Here is a 13,671-nt window from a genome sequence, read left to right as displayed (position 1 = left end):
GAATGGTTGCTACTTCCTGTTCCACAGATACAATCCACACGGTGTGTACTGGACCTGTGTGATGTCCTGTGCAGTGGAGGGACAGTGACGGTCCCCGCAGCCTGGATAGCACAGGGCTGGAGACCGGCGCAGGGCTGGAGACGGACGCCAGGCTGGAGACGGACGCAGGGCTGGAGACATGCGCAATGCTGGAGAAGTTAGCAGGGCTGGAGACGTGACATGGACCCCAACAAATGTGGACAGGGACAGCGTATGCCTGGCCCTGAGAACTAATGGCAGATTGAACCTGAAGGCCTTCATAGACAGACCCAGGACAATAAACCCCCCAATCAACAGGCGCGCGCCAGGTGCCAGGGAATACACGGGTTTCTCCGTGGGTCTTCAGCTGGAGCAGGAGTGGAAATTGGAATCACTTGGTACACAAGAACCCACTTCTCCAAGGTCCGGCTCTGTCTTCAGTGCAAACCAAGTAGGCAAGTCGAGTGGGGAGTGGAAGACACCACTGCCTTGTGTCTCTCCGAGTTCTTGGTGGTGTATGAATCTGGGCAGTCTCTCCAAGAGTGAGAGTTACTTTTGTTTCACAGTTTTGGTAGGGAGAGGCATTTCCAGCACCTTCCACCTGGCCTTTCCTTCACCGAATCTCTTACTCCACACATCAGAAAACCAGTGTCCGCTGTTGAGGATGTCTCTTCAGTCTAAGGATTCCAGCAATTAGAGAAATAACCACAAGGGTGGGTCCGGGAACCCACCAATCACACCTCCTCCTTATGTCTTCACTCTCCCTGGTCCACTCAGATGGCCATGGTTTGGGGGTCTCCAGAAGTAGTTGAGTATTTAACAAAATGGTAAGATCAACAAAGCACGTTTTAGTAAAAAAAAAAAAAAAAAAAATCCGCAGGAGACGACAGATTACTATTTTACCAATAGAGAAGGCAATGGCACTGTTTTTAAATGAGGAGAGAGAAAATGCTGAAAACGCACAGGGAATAGTGACTCTGTCCATCGTCAGCTTCCTACAGACCTTCCAGAACCTGCATGTGCGTGAGGTATGGCGCATAGAGCTTCCTCCTCTCTGGAGAAGCAGACTCTATCGGAAAGAACTCCTCATCCCCATTTCTCCTGCTCAGAAATTCCCACTCTGTGACTTCCCATTTCAGAGTAGACACCAGATCTGAATCTGTCTCTCTTGGTGTCCTCACTCCCATCTCCCCTGAATTCCCCCCCCAGAGCTCCCCCTTCACCCACAGAGCCAACATCATTTCACCTGGTGTCTAGGACCTTCATGGAAGTGACTAATTTTGCATTTCAAACGGATTTTATGCTATTTACACATTCAGTGTCTCTCCCTGCCTCATAAGTAATTGTCCCTGATAGGGTAGGTGGTGTATCTGAGGATTCGTTGTAACGATTCTGTAAGCAAGCGAAAGGCGTTGAGCAATAAGTTGCCCCATGGAATTCTAAGCCGTTATCTTCTCATTGCTAAATCGTGTAAAAGACAATAAACGAACATTTACAGAGAAAATAACTACATTATTAATGATTGGTTAATAACGGCTTAGTTGATCACCAATGCTTAATGTAAGACTATTTATTAATGAGTAGTAAATTGATAATACACCCCTGAGAAGATAATTTGAGGGGAATTTTAAAGCGGAATTCGAGGCTCATTCTAAAAGTACAAAATGATATCATAAAAATATGACTCACTTTCCTTCCCTGCAGTGTAAGGCAGAGCAGGGTGGTGAGTTTCGCAACCTCGGTGACTTTCCTGCCTGCCCCAGCTGTGCGGAGGGGCCCGGGGTCAGAGCCTAGAAGGCCACACTGAGCAACAGGATGCATGGGTAGTCGTCCATTACCCTCCCATCCCGCTCGCGTTTCGACACTGACGTTCTACCGGAAGCAGAACTGCTACTTCCTCATTTGTCAGTCTCTGTAGTGGTCCCAAAGAAGACGTGGACTTCTCCTTTCTCCGAAGACCATTTCTTACCTGTCATAAGGGCACAGTTCTGCATTTCAGGCACTGTCCAAAGGTGCCATCGAGTGAAGACCGCCCCACACCTGGTTCAGAGCTGGACGGTCAGAAGATTCGTGGGTCCTGCCCAGGTCACCAGCTCTCCCCACACGTGGGTGGTGTGCGTGCATCTCCAGAGCTCCCTAGCTCATGGAGTCCCATCCGGATTAATGAAGTTTGAAACAAGTGCATGAACAGAGACCTTGGGTGCCTGTCCCCACAGCCGTTGGTCATGGCTGGGGTGGTGAGGTGAGAGACCCAGGGCGGAGGAGAAGGGGGAGGCTCTGCAGAGAGAGAAACCACGATGCAGACAAAAGAAGAGCTTTGTCCAAGGGAACCTCCCGTTTAGATTCAGGTTGTGCACTTGGCGTGGATACCACGCCAGTGACATTGTCCTTATTTTTCCTTAGGGGTGATTTTTGCTTTCATAACTTGGTTAATTTGACATCCCTCAGGTTTCTCCACAGTAAAGTTGCTATTTGCCCTTTGTAATGAATAACTGATCTGCGGGGAGATATTTTGGGAGTGTGTATATATCATGTTCCCCATTAAACTTCCACTTAGCTAATTCTACCAGCCGCTGACCGTTATGCTGAAGCAAACGCCTTCTCTTCATCCTACTGGATTCATTTCTATATAAATGATATTGTTGATAGTATCTCGCTGCTTTTAAATGCTTGTGAAATGTGGCCGATGCTCCTTGTATTTCTTTCTGCCATAATGAGCAGAGGCATCTAGGCTTTCTGATTTTCCTATGTCTTCATATTGATTTTTTTTAAAAGATTTTATTTATTTATTCGACAGAGAGAGAGACAGCCAGCGAGAGAGGGAACACAAGCAGGGGGAGTGGGAGAGGAAGAAGCAGGCTCATAGCGGAGGAGCCTGATGTGGGGCTCGATCCCATAGCGCCGGGATCACGCCCTGAGCCGAAGGCAGACGCCCAACCGCTGTGCCACCCAGGCGCCCCTTCATATTGATATTTGATGTTCCTAACCAACAGAGCCACCCAGGTGCCCCTTGATAGTTGATGTTCTTACAGCACTATTTTACTTCTCTTTACTATTTCCTCCTTTTCATTTAAACACCCACCCTAAAATTCACTTTATATAAAGATAACTTTCTTTCAAAAGAATGAAACTGGACCACTGTCTTAACACCACGCACAAAAATACAGCCTAAATGGATTAAAGACCTTGAGGTGAGACCTGAAACCATAAACATCCTAGAAGAGAATACAGGCAGTAATTACTCTGAAAGTGGCCATACCAACATTTTTCTAGATATGTTTCTTCGGGCAAGAGAAACAAAAGCAAAATTAAACTATTGGGACTACATCAAAATCAAAACTCAGCAAAGGAAACCATCAAAAAATAAAAAGGCAACCTATGGAATGGGAGACGATATTTGCAAATGACATATCTGATAAAGGGGTTAATATCCAAAATATATAAAGAACTTACACAACTCAACACCAAAAAAAAACCATAAATAATCCAATTACAATTGGCAGAAGGCCTGAATAGATATTTTTCAAAGAAGAAATCCAGAGAGTCAACAGATCCCCGAAGAGATACTCAACATCGCTCATCATTAGGGAAGTGCAAATCAAAACCACGGTGAGGTGTCACTTTACACCTGCCAGGATGGTTAGAGTCAGAAAGAGAAGAGACAACAAGTGTTGTTGAGGACGTGGAGAAAAAAACACCCCTCTTGCACCACTGATGGGAATGCAAACTGGGGCAGGCACTGTGGAAAACACTACGGAGGTTCCTCAAAAAATTAAAATAGAAATACCCTATGACCCAATAATTCCACTACTGGATATTTATCCCAAGAAAACAAAAACACTATTTTGAAGAGACATATGCACCCCTGGGTGCTCAGTTGGGTCAGTGGCCAACTCTTTATTTGGGCTCATGTCATGATCTTGGGGTTGTGAGATCGAGCCCCAAGTTAGGCTGCAAGCTCAGCGGGGTGTCTGCATGAGATTCTCTCTCCCGCTCCTTCTGCCCCTCCCCCCACTTGCTTGCTCTCTCTCTTTCTCTAAAATAAATAAAATATTTTTTTGAAAACATTTGCCCCTATGTTTACTGCAGCATTATTTACAATAGCCAAGATATGGAAGCCATCCAAGTGTGGGTAAGGGAGATGTGATGTAAGTATTCATATACACGTAATGGAATATTACTCAGCCTTGGGATGAGATTTGCCATTTGTGTGACACAGATGGACCTAGAGGGTATTACGCTAAGTAAACTAAGTCAGAGGGAAAAAGACAAGTATCATACGATTTCGCTTATATGTGGAATCTAAAAAACAAAACGAATGAATGAACAAAAAAACAAAAACCAGATTCAGATCTATAAATACAGGGAACAGACTGGTGGTTGCCAGAGAAGATGGGAATGGAGGGGGATGGGCAAAAGGGGTGAAGGGGAGTGGGAGGTACAGGCTTCCAGTCATGAAATGAGCAAGTCCTGAGAATACAAGGCACAGCCCAGGACGCCTGGGTGGCTCAGTCGGTTAAGGGTCTGCCATTGGCTCAGGTCGTGATCCTGGGGTCCTGGGATAGAGCCCCCCATCGGGCTCCCTGCTCTGTGGGAAGACTGCTTCTCCCTCTCCCTCTCCCTTTGCCCGTCTCTCTTTCTCTTTCTCTCTCTCTCTCTGTCTTTCATGAATAAATAAATAAAAATCTTAAAAAAAAAAAAAGCACAGGGGCGTCTGAGTGGCACAGCGGTTAAGCGGCTGCCTTCGGCTCAGGGCGTGATCCCGGTGTTCTGGGATCGAGCCCCACATCAGACTCCTCCGCTATGAGCCTGCTTCTTCCTCTCCCACTCCCCCTGCTTGTGTTCCCTCTCTCGCTGGCTGTCTCTATCTCTGTCGAATAAATAAATAAAATCTTTAAAAAAAAAAAAAGCACAGGGAATATGGTCAATGATACTGTAATAGCGTCATGTGGTGACCGACGGTTAGCTACACTTGCGGTGAGCACAGCTTGATGTGAAGAGACCTTAAATCGCTATGTTGTGCACCTGATACTAATGTAACATTTGTGTCAACTACACTCCAATTAAAAAAAAAAGCTCACTTTCTCTTGCCCTGCGCAGTGGTAAACGGCTCCACGTTGAGATGAACCTGCGTTTATTTAACTCAATTTCCCGATATTTCACAAGTACAAACAATACTTCAATCAGGAGCCTTGGGATATATCTTTTCATATTTTTGGCAGGCATTTCCTGGGGCAAAGGCATAATTTGCATATGTTGTTTGGCAAATAATGACAATTTCCCCTAAATGTGAACTGTCCCTTTCCCCCCCAGGCTTTCTTTTCTTTTCTTTTTCTTAATATTTATTTTGTTATATTAGTCACCATACAGTACATCCCCAGTTCTTGATGCAATGTTCCATGATTCATTACTTGCATATAACACCCTGTGCACCATGCAATACGTGCCCTCCTTAATACCCATCACCGGCCTATCCCATTCCCCCACCTCCCCGCTCTGAAACCCTCAGTTTGTTTCCCAGAGTCCAGAGTCTCTCATGGTTCATTCCCCCTTCTGTTTACCCCCCCTTCATTCTTCCCTTCCTTCTCCTACCGATCTCCCTGCTATTCCTTATGTTCCATAAATGAGTGAAACCATATGATAATTGTCTTTCTCTGCTTGACTTATTTCACTTAGCATAATCTCCTCCAGTGCCGTCCATGTTGCTGCAAATGTTGAGAGCTCATTCTTTCTGATAGCTGAGTAACATTCCATTATATATATGGACTACATCTTCTTAATCCAGTCATCTGTTGAAGGGCATCTCGGCTCCTTCCACAATTTAGCTATTGTGGACAATGCTGCTATGAACATTGGGGTACCTATGGCCCTTCTCTTCACTATGTCTATATCTTTGGGGTAAATACCCAGTAGTGCAATTGCTGGATCATAGGGTAGCTCAATTTTTAACTTTTTTAAAAAAATATTTTATTTATGTGACAGAGAGACAGCCAGCGAGAGAGGGAACACAGCAGGGGAGTGGGAGAGGAAGAAGCAGGCTCCCAGCGGAGGAGCCCGGAGAAGCCCGATGTGGGGCTCGATCCCGGAACGCCAGAACCACGCCCTGAGCCAAAGGCAGACGCTTAACGACTCCGCTACCCAGGCGTCCCCAATTTTTAACTTTTTAAGGGACCTCCACACTGTTTTCCAAAGTGGCTGTACCAACTTGCATTCCCACCAACAATGTAGGAGGGATCCCCTTTCTCCACATCCTCTCCAACATTTGTTGTTTCCTGCCTTGTCCATTTTTGCCATTCTAACTGGTGTAAGATGGTATCTCAAGGTGGTTTTGATTGAATTTCCCTAATGGCTAATGATTTTGAACATTTTTTCATGCATCTGTTAGCCATTTGTATGTCTTCAATGGAAAAGTGTCTATTCATATCTTCTGCCTATTTATTGATTTGATTATTTGTTTCACGTGTATTGAGTTTGAGAAGTTCTTTGTAGATCTTGGATACCAGTCTTTTATCTGTACTGTTATTTGGAAATATCTTCTCCCATTCCGTGGGTTGCCTCTTTGTTTTTTTGACTGTTTCTTTGGCTGTGCAGAAGCTTTTTATCTTGATGAAGTCCCACACATTCATTTTTTCTTTTGTTTCTCTTGCCTTTGGAGATGTGTCATGAAAAAAGTTGCTGTGGCTGATGTCAAAGAGGTTGCAGTCTATGTTCTCCTCTAGGATTTTGATGGATTCCTGTCTCACATCGAGGTCTTTCAACCATTTAGAGTTTATCTTTGTGTATGGTGTGAGAGAGTGGTCAAGTTTCATTCTTTTGCATGTAGCTGTCCAATTTTCCCAGCACCATTTACTGAAGAGACTGTCTTTTTTCCACTGGATGTTTTTTCCTGCTTTATCAAAGATTAGTTGCCCAAAGAGCCGAGGGTCCATTTCTGCACCTCTATTCTGTTCCATTGGTCTATGTGTCTGTTTTTGTGCCAGTACCATGCTGTCTTTGTGATCACGGCTTTGTAGTACAGCTTGAAATCCGCATTGTGATGCCCCCAGCTTTGTTTTTACTTTTCAACAGTTCCTTGGCGATTCGGGGCGTTTTCTGGTTCCACACAAATTTAAGGGCTGTTTGTTCCAGTTCTTTGAAAAATGTCCTCGGTATTTTGATCGGGATGGCATTGAAAGTGTAGATTGCTCTGGGTAGCATAGACATTTTAACTATGCTTATTCTTCCGATCCATGAGCATGGAATATTTTTCCATCTTTTTGTGTCTTCTTCAATGTCTTTCAAGAGTGATTTGTAGTTTCTAGAATATAGATCCTTTACGTCTCCGGTTAAGTTAATACCGAGGTAACATATGATTTTTGGTGCTATTGTAAATGGGATGGATTCCCTAATTTCTCTTTCTTCAGTCTCATTGTTTGTGTATAGAAATGCAACTGATTTCTGAGCATTGATTTTGTATCCCGCCACATTACTGATTGCTCTATAAGTTCTAGTAGTTTGGGGGTGGAGTCTTTTGGGTTTTCTATATAGAGTATCATGTCATCTGCAAAGAGAGACAGTTTGACTTCTTCTTTGCCAATTTGAATACCCTTTATCCCTTTTTGTTGTCCGATTGCTGTTGCAAGGACTTCTAGTACTATGTTGAGTAATAATGGTGAGAGTGGGCATCCTTGTCATGTTCCTGATCTTAAGGGAAAGGCTTCCAGCTTTTCCCCATTGAGAATGATATTCGCTGTAGGCTTTTCATAGATAGTTTTTATGAAATTGAGGAAGGTACCCTCTATCCCTACACTCTGAAGGGTTTTAACCAGGAAAGGATGCTGTATTTTGTCAAATGCTTTTTCTGCATCTATTGAGAGGATCATATGGTTCTTGACTCTTTTTTTGTTGATATGATCTATCACACTGATAGATTTGCGAATGTTGAACCACCCTTGCGTCCCAGGGATAAATCTCACTTGGTCATGATGGATTATCCTTTTAATGTACTGTCGGATCCTATTAGCTAGGATCTTGTTGAGAATTTTGGTGTCCATATTCATCAGGGAAATCGGTCTGTAATTCTCCTTTTTGATGGGGTCTTTGCCTGGTTTGGGGATCAAGGTAATATTGGCCTCATAGAATGAGTTTGGTAGTTTTCCTTCTGTTTCTATTTTTTGAAACAGCTTCAGGAGAATAGGTATTATTTCTTATTTGAATGTTTGGTAGAATTCCCCGGGGAATCCGTCAGGCCCTGGACTCTTGTTTTTGGGGAGGTTTTTGATCACTGCTTCAATCTCTTCATAATTAATCGGTCTGTTTAAATAATCAGTTTCTTCCTGTTTCAGTCTTGGTAGTTTATAGGTTTCCAGGAAGGCATCCATTTCTTCCAGGTTGTTTAATTTATTGGCATAGAGCTGTTGATAAAAGTTTCTAATGATCCTTCCTATTTCATTGGTGTTGGTTGTGATCTCTCCCCTTTCATTCATAATTTTATTAATTTGGGTCCTTTCTCTATTCTTTTGGATAAGTCTTGCCAGTGGTTTGTCAATTTTATTTATTCCTTCAAAGAACCAGCTTCTAGTTCTGTTGATCTGCTCTACTGTGCTCCTGGTTTCTAATTCATTGATCTCTGCTCTAATCTTGATCAACTGCTTTCTCTTGGGTGAGTTAGGCCTATTCTTCTGTTCCAGCTCCAGCTTCTTGAGGTGAGAGTATAAAAACTGCATTTTAGACTTTTCTATTCTCTTGAGTGAGGCTTGGATGGCTATGTAATTACCCTTAGGACCACCTTTGCAGTGTCCCACAGGTTTTGGACCAATGTGTTTTCATTCTCATTGGTCTCCAGAAATTGTTTAAACTGATTTTTAATTTCCTGGTTTACCCAATCATTCTTGAGCAGGATGGTTCTTAGTTTCCAAGTGTTTGAGTTTCTTCCAAATTTTTCCTTGTGATTGACTTCCAGTTTCAAAGCATGGTGGTCTGAGAATATGCAGGGAATAATTTCAGTCTTTTGGTATCAGTTGAGACCTGTTTTGTGACCCAGTATATGGTCTATTCTGGAGAAAGTTCCATGTGCATTCGAAAAGAATGAGTATTCTGTTGTTCTGGGGTGTAGTGTTCTATATATATCTATGAGGTCCATCTGTTCCAGTATGTCATTCAAAGCTCTTGTATTTTTGTTGATTTTCTGCTTAGGTGATCTGTCTATTGCTAATAGTGGAGTGTTGAGGTCCCCTACTATTAATGTATTATTATCTATATGTCTCTTTATTCTGGTTAAGAGTTGGCTTATTTATCTAGCTGCTCCCCTGTTGGGGGCATAGATATTTATAATTGTCATATCCACTTGTTGGATACATCCTTTAAGAATAATATAGTGTCCTTCTGTATCTCTCACTACAGTCTTTAGTTTAAAATCCAATCTGTTTGATATGAGAATTGCTACCCCAGCTTTGTTTTGAGGTCCATTGGCATGAAAAATGGTTTTCCATCCCTTCACTTTCAGTCTGGATGTATCTTTAGGTTCAAAATGAGTCTCTTGCAGACAGCAAGTGGATGGGTCATGTCTTTTTATCCAATCTGCAACCCTGTGGCATTTATGAGAGCATTTAGGCCATTCACATTGAGAGTGATTATTGAGAGAGATGATTTGAATGATGTCATGTTGCCTGTGAAGTCTTTGTTTCTATAGATTGTAAATTTCTGTTCTGTATCACTCTTGGGGCCTTTTTACTTTTATAGAACCCCCCTTAAAATCTCCTGTAGGGCTGGTTTGGTGGTTACGAATTCTGCCGATCCTGGAAGGTCCTTATCTCTCCATCAATTCTGAATGACAGCCTTGCTGGATAAAGGATCCTTGGCTGCATGTTCTTCTCAGCTAGAGCTTTGAAAATCTGCTGCCACCCCTTCCTAGCCTGCCAGGTCTCTGTAGACAGGTCTGACGTTATTCTGATATTTTTCCCTCTGTACGTAAGGATTTTCTTCCCCCTGGCCGCTTTCAATACTATATCTTTGGATCTAATATTTGCGAATTTCACTATGATGTGATGTGGTGTGGGTCTGTTCTCATTGACCTTGGGAGGGGTCCTCTCTGCTTCCTGGACACGAATGCTTGTTTCCGTTGCCAGATTAGGGAAGTTCTCAGCTACAGTTTGTTCAAATATCTCTTCTAGACCTCTCTCTTTCTCCACCCCTCGGAGATGCCGATGATTCTGACACTGGAACGTTCCACTGAGTCAGTAATCTCCCGTAATCTACATTGTTGAGATTGGATTTTTTTGAGGCAAGTTTCTGTTTTAACTTTCTCTTCTACCATCCCATCCTCCAATTCACTTATTCATTCTTCTGCCTCATTTACCCTGGTCGTCAGAGCGTCTAGTTTAGACTGCATTTGATTCATAGCATTTTTAATTTCTGCCAGACTCGCTCTCATTTCTGCCCTTAGAGAGTCTATATTCTCGTTAGTATTTTCATTAATAGTTTTTTCAAGCCTACATATCATCTTGGCCATTGTTACTCTGAACTCCATTTCTGACAATTTGGTTATATCCATATCCATCAGTTCTGTGGCAGAGGCCACAGACTGATTATCTTTTCTTTGCTTGGGGGGATTTCTCCTTCTCATCATTCTGATGAGGAGAGGTTGTGGGGATGCCCAGAGCCCAAGTTATTGACCAGGACACAGGCAGTGTCACTTGTTTTATAGGGACCTTAGGGATGTCGGCTTCCTGATTTTTCAGCCTGCCTTCTGGGCGAGGGGCCTGCCGCGCTGATATTCAGGAAACCCTGTTTGGGTTGAGTTGCCCCATCCCCTGCGAGGGGGTATAGGGCTGGGCACACTGTGAGCCAGTATTTCCGGGCTTTTGTTCTCTGGTGGCTTTCCCTGGCAGTTTTCTGTGCCTCTTCTGAGAGTCAGAGCAGCAGTAGCTGTATCCTAGCCTCTGTCTCAGAACAGAGAGATCACAGTCTGCTCTCCACTGAGCTCTCTTAAGCCACTTTAACTCTGTTTCTATCGGTACTGCTAAAAACCCTGCAGCGACCTGGGATGTGCGTCCCACAGCCTGTGTCCCAGCTCTCACTTCCCGGGCTGGGGCGTCTCTGTCCTTTATGCTTCTAACACCGCCAGCCGCCCCCAGTTCCCACGCGCGCTCCCGAGCTCCCTGTTTCAGTATGGTTCGCGTGCGCTCTGGAGCGCCGGTTTTCAGTCTGGTGGCGCGCGCTCCCGGCTCACGGTCTCAGTCTGCTCTCTCGCGGGTGCCCTCCGAGAGTCCGCCCGCTCCCCATGCAGGTGGCTACCGCTTCCCGGCACCCGCCCGAGCGCGGAGACTCCCTCCCCCTTCCATTTATCTTCCTATATCTGTGCGCGGATGCACAGCTCCCCGTTTCATACCTCAATACTCAGCGCTGGAGATGTTCCTTTGTAGAGATCCAGATGCATCTTCCTGCATCGCAGGCTGATTCCGTGGGTGTTCAGGATGGTCTGGTATGTATCCAGCTCGACTCAGGACCAGCTGAGAAAGGTACTCCTCCGTCATCTTTTCTCCTCCTTGCAGAAAGTGGTCGCTTTTCTGTTCAGTTTCTGCTACTCTTTTCTTCGTTCTCCGGTTGCGCTCATAGGTATTCAGAATGGCTCGGTAGCTCTGTAGCTGAATTCCAGGGACCAGACGAACGTTAGGTCTCCTGCTCCTCCGCCATCTTGGAACGCCGAGCTGGAGCTCAACTCCTGTTTTAAACTGGGTTTCTTGCAGAAAGTGGTCACTTTTCTGTTTATAGAGTTGCTGCCATTCTTTTCTTCATTCTCCAGTTGAGTTTGTAGGCATTCAGAATGGTCTGATAGCTATCTAGCTGAATTCCGGGGACCAGACGAAGTTTAAGCCTCCGGCTCCTCCGCCATCTTGGACTCCTCCCCCCCCCCCTTTTTAACGCAAAAAAGCAATCCCTTCATTTTAAGGAAGTTAATATTTCCCAAAGGTGTAGGACTTGGAGGGTCTGGGTGGCTATGTATTTTGATAAATACTAGCATAAAACTGGAAATTTTCTTTCACTACCTACCTTTGACACATGCCAGCTTTCTGTGTGTCCATGTTTCAATTTTGCATTCCTACCAACAATACGAGAGCATTTCTGTTTATTCTCAGATTTGTAAAAGCAAGCTGGCAAGCTTTAAATTTTTGCCAAACAGAAAAAATAACATGTCAGTTTAGTTTAAATTTGCATTTCTTTTTATAGAAGTAAATCTGAACAGATTTTCATACGTTAAGGTTCCATTTTATTTTATTTTTATGCTGTAGAAGAGTGTTCGTTTTTGTGGAAAATATTAAAATTAATTTGGAAAAGAATAGAACACATCGTGAAAAACTTGTATTGGGTTACTCCTTTTGTCATTGTGGGGTAAAAATATTCTGGGTTTTTTTTATTATTTTAATTTTTTTATGTTTTTATTTTTTTAGGATTTTTTAAAAACATTCCATAATAGTTAACATACGGTGTTATATTAGTTTCAAGTGTACAATATAGTGATTCAATACTTCTATACATCACCTGAGCTCATCACAAGTACCATTTTAACCTTTTAAAAAATTTCCTATTCGTATAGTTTGCCATTTGTCTATTTTTCTTCAATAATTCACATTCATATATATATAATGTCCACATATGTGTATCTGCATGTACATAGAAATACATACAGAATCTTTGATATATGTTATAAATATTTCCTCTTAGTCTCCATCTGTGTTTTGACCTCTTACTTTTTGTGCCATGCAAAGATGTGCTTTATTTTTATGTAGCCTAATTTCCATTATTTCTTGGCACTGCATCTGGATTGTGAACTCTATTTTATTTTCTTTTAAAGACTGTATTTATTTATCTGACAGAAGGAGAGAGAGAGAGAGAGAGAGCACAAGCAGGGGGAGCAGGAGAGGGAGAAGCAGGCTCCCGCTGAGCAGAGAGCCCGATGTGGGGCTCGATCCCAGGACCCTGGGACCATGACCTGAGCTGAAAGCAGACACTTAACCGACCGAGCCACCCAGGCGCCCTTCTATTTTATTTTTAATTTTTTTTTTTAAGATTTTATTTATTTATTCGACAGAGATAGAGACAGCCAGCGAGAGAGGGAACACAAGCAGGGGGAGTGGGAGAGGAAGAAGCAGGCTCATAGCGGAGGAGCCTGATGTGGGGCTCAATCCCAGAACGCCGGGATCACGCCCTGAGCCGAAGGCAGACGCTTAACCGCTGTGCCACCCAGGCGCCCCCCTTCTATTTTATTTTTAAAAAATTTTCCCAGCTTTATTGAGGTATAATCAGCATATAACTGAATGACATCTTGAAAGTCATGTTTACTTTACATGCCTCTGAGGGACGTTGCTTTACCTATTTTATATTTATATCTGATTGTTGGAAATGTAATCTGTGTACCGTGTGACCTACAGATCTAGCTACATCTCTTTCTCTCCGAATCCATCTTTGCCCCAGCGACTTGATACACTCTCTCGTTAGAATCTATCACACCCTGAATTTCCGCATGCACTGGAGTCTACGTCTGAACTTTTTATCGTGTTGTTTTTTCTATGATTGTGTCCATAGCAACTTGGTTTAGTTACATGGTCACTTTTGGTTGAGCCAGCCCAGTCCTATCTCCACGGCTGTGCTTCTTTGGTGTTTTCCTAGCTTTTC

The sequence above is a fragment of the Ursus americanus genome, chromosome 21, assembly GCF_024610735.1.
Source record: "Ursus americanus isolate L20-20 chromosome 21, mUrsAme1.1.p, whole genome shotgun sequence".
NCBI lineage: Eukaryota > Metazoa > Chordata > Mammalia > Carnivora > Ursidae > Ursus > Ursus americanus.
Note: the sequence above shows the minus strand (reverse complement) of the source record.